Consider the following 7,303-nt stretch of genomic DNA (forward strand, 5'->3'; position numbering starts at 1 on the left):
GGAGTAGACTAGACACTAGTTATGGTAAGACTTCTTTGTATCATAACTTGGAATGCTGAGTATAGCCCAATAGCTATCACAGGTCAAGGTGATCCAAATGTCCTTAAAATGGCAAGTCCTTTGTGAAGTCTTTGTATTGTCATGATTTTTTGTTATGTTTTTGGAAGCCACTTTGCATGAATTTTAACTGAATGTATTGGGAGAAAGCACTTAAAAGAGAAAAGAAGATCTGGAAATTAAAAATCTAAGATATATTAAGAAGAATTTGACTATGTAGTTCACAGCTATAAATATAAGAATGAAAATTCTTGGCAAAGATTATACATAGATTATTAGCTGGAAGGGACTTTAGAATATATGAAGTTCAACCTCATTTTATAAACAAGAAAACTGACACAGAGAGGCTAAAAAATTGTCTTAGAATTAGAGCCAATAAATCTGAGGCAACATTTGAACTCAGATCTTCCTATCTCCAAGTCCAGCAATCTATATACTAAATCACCATGCTACTAAAAAGGACCAGTAAAAACACATTTATGTGATTATCAAATACAAAAAGCTATATAAACTAAAAGGGAATGAAGAAAACTGCCTGTAGTTCTGAGAAACCTAACATCAAAGAAAGTAGCAAGTAATAAAAAAGGCAGAAATATTTAAGAGAGCCAGTGACAAAATCCATAGCCATACACATGCATGTGCACAATGCGTATGTGGACACGCACACAAATATATGGAGATAATTTTGCCTTAAAAAGTTCACAAAGACAGAGGGATGGGCTAGAATTTGGCTCTGAAAAGGCATGCCTTATGGGTCAAAAGAAACAAAAAAAGATAAAAAGCAAGTTTTTAAAGAAACCCAAAGATGCTGAGGGGAGAAAAATGGCAAAGAGCATTTGATTATAATTAATTAAGTCAAAAACATTTTTAAAGCATATCAGAGTGAACATGTCAGATTGTTCAGTGAAAAAATACCCAACTTCTCAAAATCAATATTGTTTTGGTGACATTTTATGACTATAAGTAATGGATCTTCAAAAACGTATTTATTTATTGGTGAGGCAACTGAAATTAAGTGATTTGTCCAGAGTCATACAGCTATGAAGTGGTGTCTGAGGCTGGATTTGAACTCAGGTCCTCCTGACTTCAAGGCCAGTGCTCTATCTACTGTACCATCTATCTGCCCCTAGTAATGGATTTTTAAAGAATTAAATATTAAAAATCACCCAAATAGCGAACACATGGTGAATACAAATAGGTACATTACAAAAGCAGAAGCAGTGTGAGGGTTATCATCAAAAGAATAGTTGATCTAAAAAAGATAGTCTGGGAGCACTTGAGTTGCACAGAGTATAGAGTACCAGCCCTGAAATCAGGAGGATCTGAGTTCAAATCTGGTCTCACACACGTACCACTTCCTAGCTGTGTGACCCTGGGCAAAATCATTTAACCCCAATTGCTTCAGCAAAAAAAAAAAAAAAGATAGTCTGGTTTTGTTTTTACAAAAGGCAATTGACATTTCTTGACTGGTGGAACCAAGATGGTGGAGTAAAGACAGGAAGCTGCTCGAGCTCTCCCAGTTTCCCTCACAAACTATATGCAACCAAGCCTCTGAACAGTCTGATGGAATGAAATCATTCTCCAGCTCAAGACAGACTGAAAAAACTTCAAGAAAGTCAGTATCACTGGGATGAAAAGGATATTTAGCCCAGCTCAGATAGACTCTGGAAAAGCCAGTGAGAGTATCTTAATCACATCAATCAGCAATTAAGACCCTCCTGCTTCAGTAGAGAAGCAAATCAGTGGGGCAGCTTCCAGTCCTAGCTCAAAAGGCAAACTCTGGGAAACTAGGCTGTTTCCTGAAAAGAACAGGAAAACTACCCCCTACAAACACAAGAGGCCTTTGTGCTCAAAGCCAAGGCTCAGAGCTGCACAGGAACTTGGGACAGCACCTCCTTTACCCCAGAAGCAGAGTTCTATCTTAAAAGTTAAAAAAAAAAGGAGGAAATGCCAAAAGAAAAGAAAATGAGCAAGAAAAAGAAAAGAACCTTGATAATAGAAAGCTACTTTGGTGATAGGGCAGAACAAAATCTGAACTCAGATGAGAACAGAATGACCACAGAAGAAATCTCAGAGTAAGATAAATTGGTCTCAAACCCAAAGAGGCTTCTTGGAAATGCTCACAAAAGACTTCAAAAGGCAAATAAGAGAGGTAGAAGAAAAAATGAGAAAAGAAATGAGAGGTCAACAGTTTGGAAAAGGAAGGGGAAAAAATTGTCTGAAGAAAACAACTACTTAAACAGTAGAATAAACCAAATAGAAAAAGGGATACAAATGATAACTGAAAAAAATCATACATTAAAAACTAGAACAGGAGAAATAGAAGCTTATGACTTTGTAAGACAACAAGAATCAGTCAAACAAACTAAAAAGAATGAAAAAATGGAAGAAAATGTGAAATACCCTCATTGGCAAAACAGTCGACTTGGAAAATAGGTATAGAAGAGACAATTTAAAAATGATTGGTCTACCAGAAGGCCATGACAAAAAAAGAGCCTGTGTAGCATTCCACAAGATATCATTAAGGAAAATTGCTCCAATATTCTAGAAACAGAGGGGGAGATACTTAATTGAAAGAATCCATTGGTCACTTCTGTAAAGAGATCCCACAAGAAAACCCCATGGAGGATGTGGGAAAACTGGGACATTGATTCATTGTTGGTGGAGTTGTGAACGAATCCAACCATTTTGGAGAGTAGTTTGGAACTATGCTCAAAAAGTTATCAAACTGTGCATACCCTTTGATCCAGCAGTGTTACTACTGGGATTATATCCCAAAGAGATTATAAAGAAGGGAAAGGGACCTGTATGTGCACGAATGTTTGTGGCAGCCCTTTTTGTAGTGGCTAGAAACTGGAAACTGAATGGATGTCCATCAGTTGGAGAATGGCTGAATAAATTGTGGTATATGAAAATTATGGAATATTACTGTTCTGTAAGAAATGACCAACAGGATGATTTCAGAAAGGCCTGAGAGACTTACACTAACTGATGCTGAGTGAAATGAGCAGGACCAGGAGATCATTATATACTTAACAACAATACTAGATGATGACCAGTTCTGATGGATCAGGCCATCCTCAGCAACAAGATCAACCAAATCATTTCTAATGGAGCAGTAATGAACTGAACCAGCTATACCCAGAAAAGAACTCTGGGGATGACTAAAACCATTACATTGAATTCCTAATCCCTATATTTATGCACACCTGCATTTTTGATTTCTTCACAAGCTAATTGTACAATAATTCAGAGTCTGATTCTTTTTGTACAGCAAAATAATGTTTTGGTCATGTATACTTATTATGTATCTAAGTTATATTTAATATATTTAACATCTACTGGTCATCCTGCCATTTAGGGAGGGGTGGGGGTAAGAGGTGAAAAATTGGAACAAGAGGTTTGGCAATTGTTAATGCTGTAAAGTTACCCATGTATATATCCTGTAAATAAAAGGCTATTAAATTAAAAAAAAAAAAAAAAAAAAAAAAAAAAAAATGACCAACAGGATGATTTCAGAAAGGCCTGGAGAGACTTACATGAACTCATGCTGAGTGAAATGAGCAGGACCAGGAGATCATTATATACTTCAACAACAATACTATATGATGACCAGTTCTGATGGATCAGGCCATCCTCAGCAAAGAGATCAACCAAATCATTTCTAATGGAGCAGTAATGAACTGAAATAGCTATGCCCAGAAAAAGAACTCTGGGAGATGACTAAAAACCATTACATTGAATTCCCAATCCCTATATTTATGCACACCTGCATTTTTGATTTCCTTCACAAGCTAATTGTACAATATTTCAGAGTTTGATTCTTTTTCTACAGCGAAATAACGTTTTGGTCAGGTATACTTATTGTGTATCTAATTTATATTTTAATATATTTAACATCTACTGGTCATCCTGCCATCTAGGGGAGGGGGTGGGGGGGTAAGAGGTGAAAAATTGGAACAAGAGGTTTGGCAATTGTTAATGCTGTAAAGTTACCCATGTATATATCCTGTAAATAAAAGGCTATTAAATAAAAAATAAATAAAAAAAAAAAAAAAAAAAAAAAAAAAGAAAACCCCATGGAACATTATTGTAAAACTCCAAAACTTCAAAACAAAATCTCAAGGAAAAAATATTGCAAGCTGCCAGACAAAAACAATTCAAATATCAAGGAGCAAATATCAAAGAAGTAATCTTGGTTAATCCTGACCCCAGGATTATTTCCACAATAAAGGATCAGAAGACCTGGAATATCATATTCCAGAAAGCAAAGGACCTGGAATTACAACTAAGAATTAACTATCCAGTGAAATTCAGCATCATCTTTCAGAGGAGGAGATGGAACTTCAATAAAGTAAGAGACTTTCAATCATTTCTATTGGGGAAAAAAAAAACCAAAACAGAATTAAACAGAAAATTTAATCTACAAATACAGGAATCAAAAGAACCATAGAAAACTAAATGGGGTGGGAGGGAGATATACTTAAAAGGCTAAACTATTTACATCCCTAGATGGAAAAACAATATCTGTAACTCTTGAGAACTGAATGTATCACTGAGATAGACAAAGGAGGTCATCACATGGACTGACAGTGTGGTTGTGAATGGACTATGATGTGATGACATCAAAGAAAAAGACATTAAGGGGTGGGAAAAGGTTTGTACTAGAAAGAGGAAAGGGGAGGTATAATGGGACAATTAGTTCACATCAGGAGACTCAAAAATCCTATTATAATCAAGATATTATTTATCAAGGAAAAAAAGGGAGGGGGATGAGAATTGTCTGAAAATTGATCTCATCAGTTTTGGCTATAAGAGAGAATAACTTAATCATTCAGTTGGGTATAGAAATTCATCTAATCCTATAAAGAAATAGGAGAAAGAAAAAAAGAAAAGGGAGGAACAGGATAGAAGAAAAAGCAGAAACACCAAGGGAAAAGATAACAGAAGGAGGGAAGGGTCGATAGAAGATAAGGTAGTAGGTGGAATGGGTTAAAAACAAGACTAAGGACAGAATGGAAAGAGAGAACAAAGTATATGCAGGGGAGAAAATAGGATGGAGAGAAATACAGAGCTGGTAATCATAACTGTGAATGGGAATGGGATGAACTCTCCCATTAAACAGAAGCAAATAGCAGAGTGGATTAAAGAACAGAATCCTACAATATGTTGTTTACAATAAAAAACAGACACACAGAGAGACATACAGAACAAAGGTAAAAGGCTGGAACAAAATTTATTATGCTTCAGTTGAAGTAAAAAAAAAAAAAGACAGGGATAGCAATTCTAGTCTCAATTAAAACAAAAGTAAAAATAGATCTTATTAAAATAGATAAGGAAGGAAAGTACATGTTGATAAAGGGTATAGTACATAAAGAAGTAATAACAATACTAAATGTGTATGCACAAAGGGTAGTGCAAGAAAATTCCTAGAGAAGATTTTAAGCCAGTTACAGGAAGAAATAGACAACAAGAACTATTCTAATGGGGGACTTCAATCTTCTTCTCTCAGAATCAGACAAATCTAACCACAAAATAAACAAGAAAGAAACTAGGAATGCTAATTTAATAGGATCTTAGAAAACCGAGATATGATAGACCTTTGGAGAAAACTGAATAGGGCCAGAAAGGAATACACCTTTTTTTTCTTTCTTTTTTTTTTAGGCAGTACATGGCACCTACACAAAAACTGAACATATATTAGAGCATAAAAACTTCATAATCTAATGAAAAAAGGCAGAAATAGTAAATGCTTCCTTTTTAGACCACAATGGAGTAAAAATTATATTCAATAAAGGGCTAGGAAAAGATAGACTAAAACCCAATTGGAAATTAAATAATCTAATTCTAAAGAATCAGTGGGTCAAATAACAAATCACAAAAACAATCCATAACTTCATCCAAGAAAATGACAATAATGAGACAATATATCAAAACCTATGGAATGAAGCCAAAGCACTTCTAAGGGGAAATTTTATATCTCTAAATAGCTATGTGAATAAAAGAGAAAGGGGAGATCAATGAATTAGGCATGCAACTGAAAAAAAAAAAACTAGAAAAAAACAAATTAAACCCTTCCAATTAAATACCAAATAAGAAATTTTGAAACTCAAAGGAGAGATTAATAAAACAGAGGCTAAAAATCTATTGAACTAATAAGCAAAACTAACAGTTGGTGTTATGAAAAAACTAACAAAATAGATAAACCTTTGGTTACTTTGATCAGAAAAAGGAAAGAAAAAAACCAAATCACAAGCATCAAAAATGAAAGGAGTAACTCACCACCAATGAAAAAGAAATGCAATAATTAGGAGCTATTTTACCCAACTCTATGGCAGTAAGTGACAATCTAACTGAAATGGATAAGTATTTAAAAAATATAAATTGCCCAGATTGACAGGAAAAGAACTAAAATACTAAAATAATCTCATTTTAGAAAAGGAAATTGAATAAGTCATTAACGAACTCCCTAAGAAAAAAATCTCCAGGGCCAGATGGATTTACAAGTGAATTCTACCAAACGTTTAAAGAACAATTAAGTCCAATACTATATAAACTATTTGAAAAAATAGGGAATGAAGGAGTCCTACCAAATTCCTTTTATGACACAGACATGGTACTGATACCTAAACCAGGTAGGACAAAAACAGAGAAAGAAAATTATAGACCAATCTCCCTAGTGAATATTGATGCAAAAATCTTAATAAAATCTTAGCAAAAAGATTACAGAAAATCATCTCCAGGATAATACACCATGAACAAGTAGGATTTATACCAGGAATGCAGGGCTGGTTCAATATTAGGAGAACTATTAGCATAATTGACTACATCAATAACCAAGTTAAAACCATATGATTATCTCAATAGATGCAGAAAAAGCATTTGATAAAATCCAATACCCATTCCTAATAAAAAACACTATAGAGTATAGGAATAAATGAACTCTTCCTTAAAATAGTCAGTAGCAGCTATTTAAAACCATTAGCAAACATCATATGTAATGGGGATAAATTTGAACCATTCCCAGTAAGATCAGAGGTGAAACAAGGTTGCCCACTATCACCATTACTAATCAATATTGTATTAGAAATGCTAGCTTTGGCAATAAGAGAAGAAAAAGAGATTAAAGGAAATAGAGTAGATAATGAGGAAAACAAATTATCACTCTTTGCAAATGATATGATGGTATACTTAAAGAATCCTAGAGAATCAACTAAAAACTATTAGAAGCAATCCACAACTTTAG

Source organism: Sarcophilus harrisii, chromosome 1 (assembly GCF_902635505.1).
Source record: "Sarcophilus harrisii chromosome 1, mSarHar1.11, whole genome shotgun sequence".
Lineage (NCBI taxonomy): Eukaryota > Metazoa > Chordata > Mammalia > Dasyuromorphia > Dasyuridae > Sarcophilus > Sarcophilus harrisii.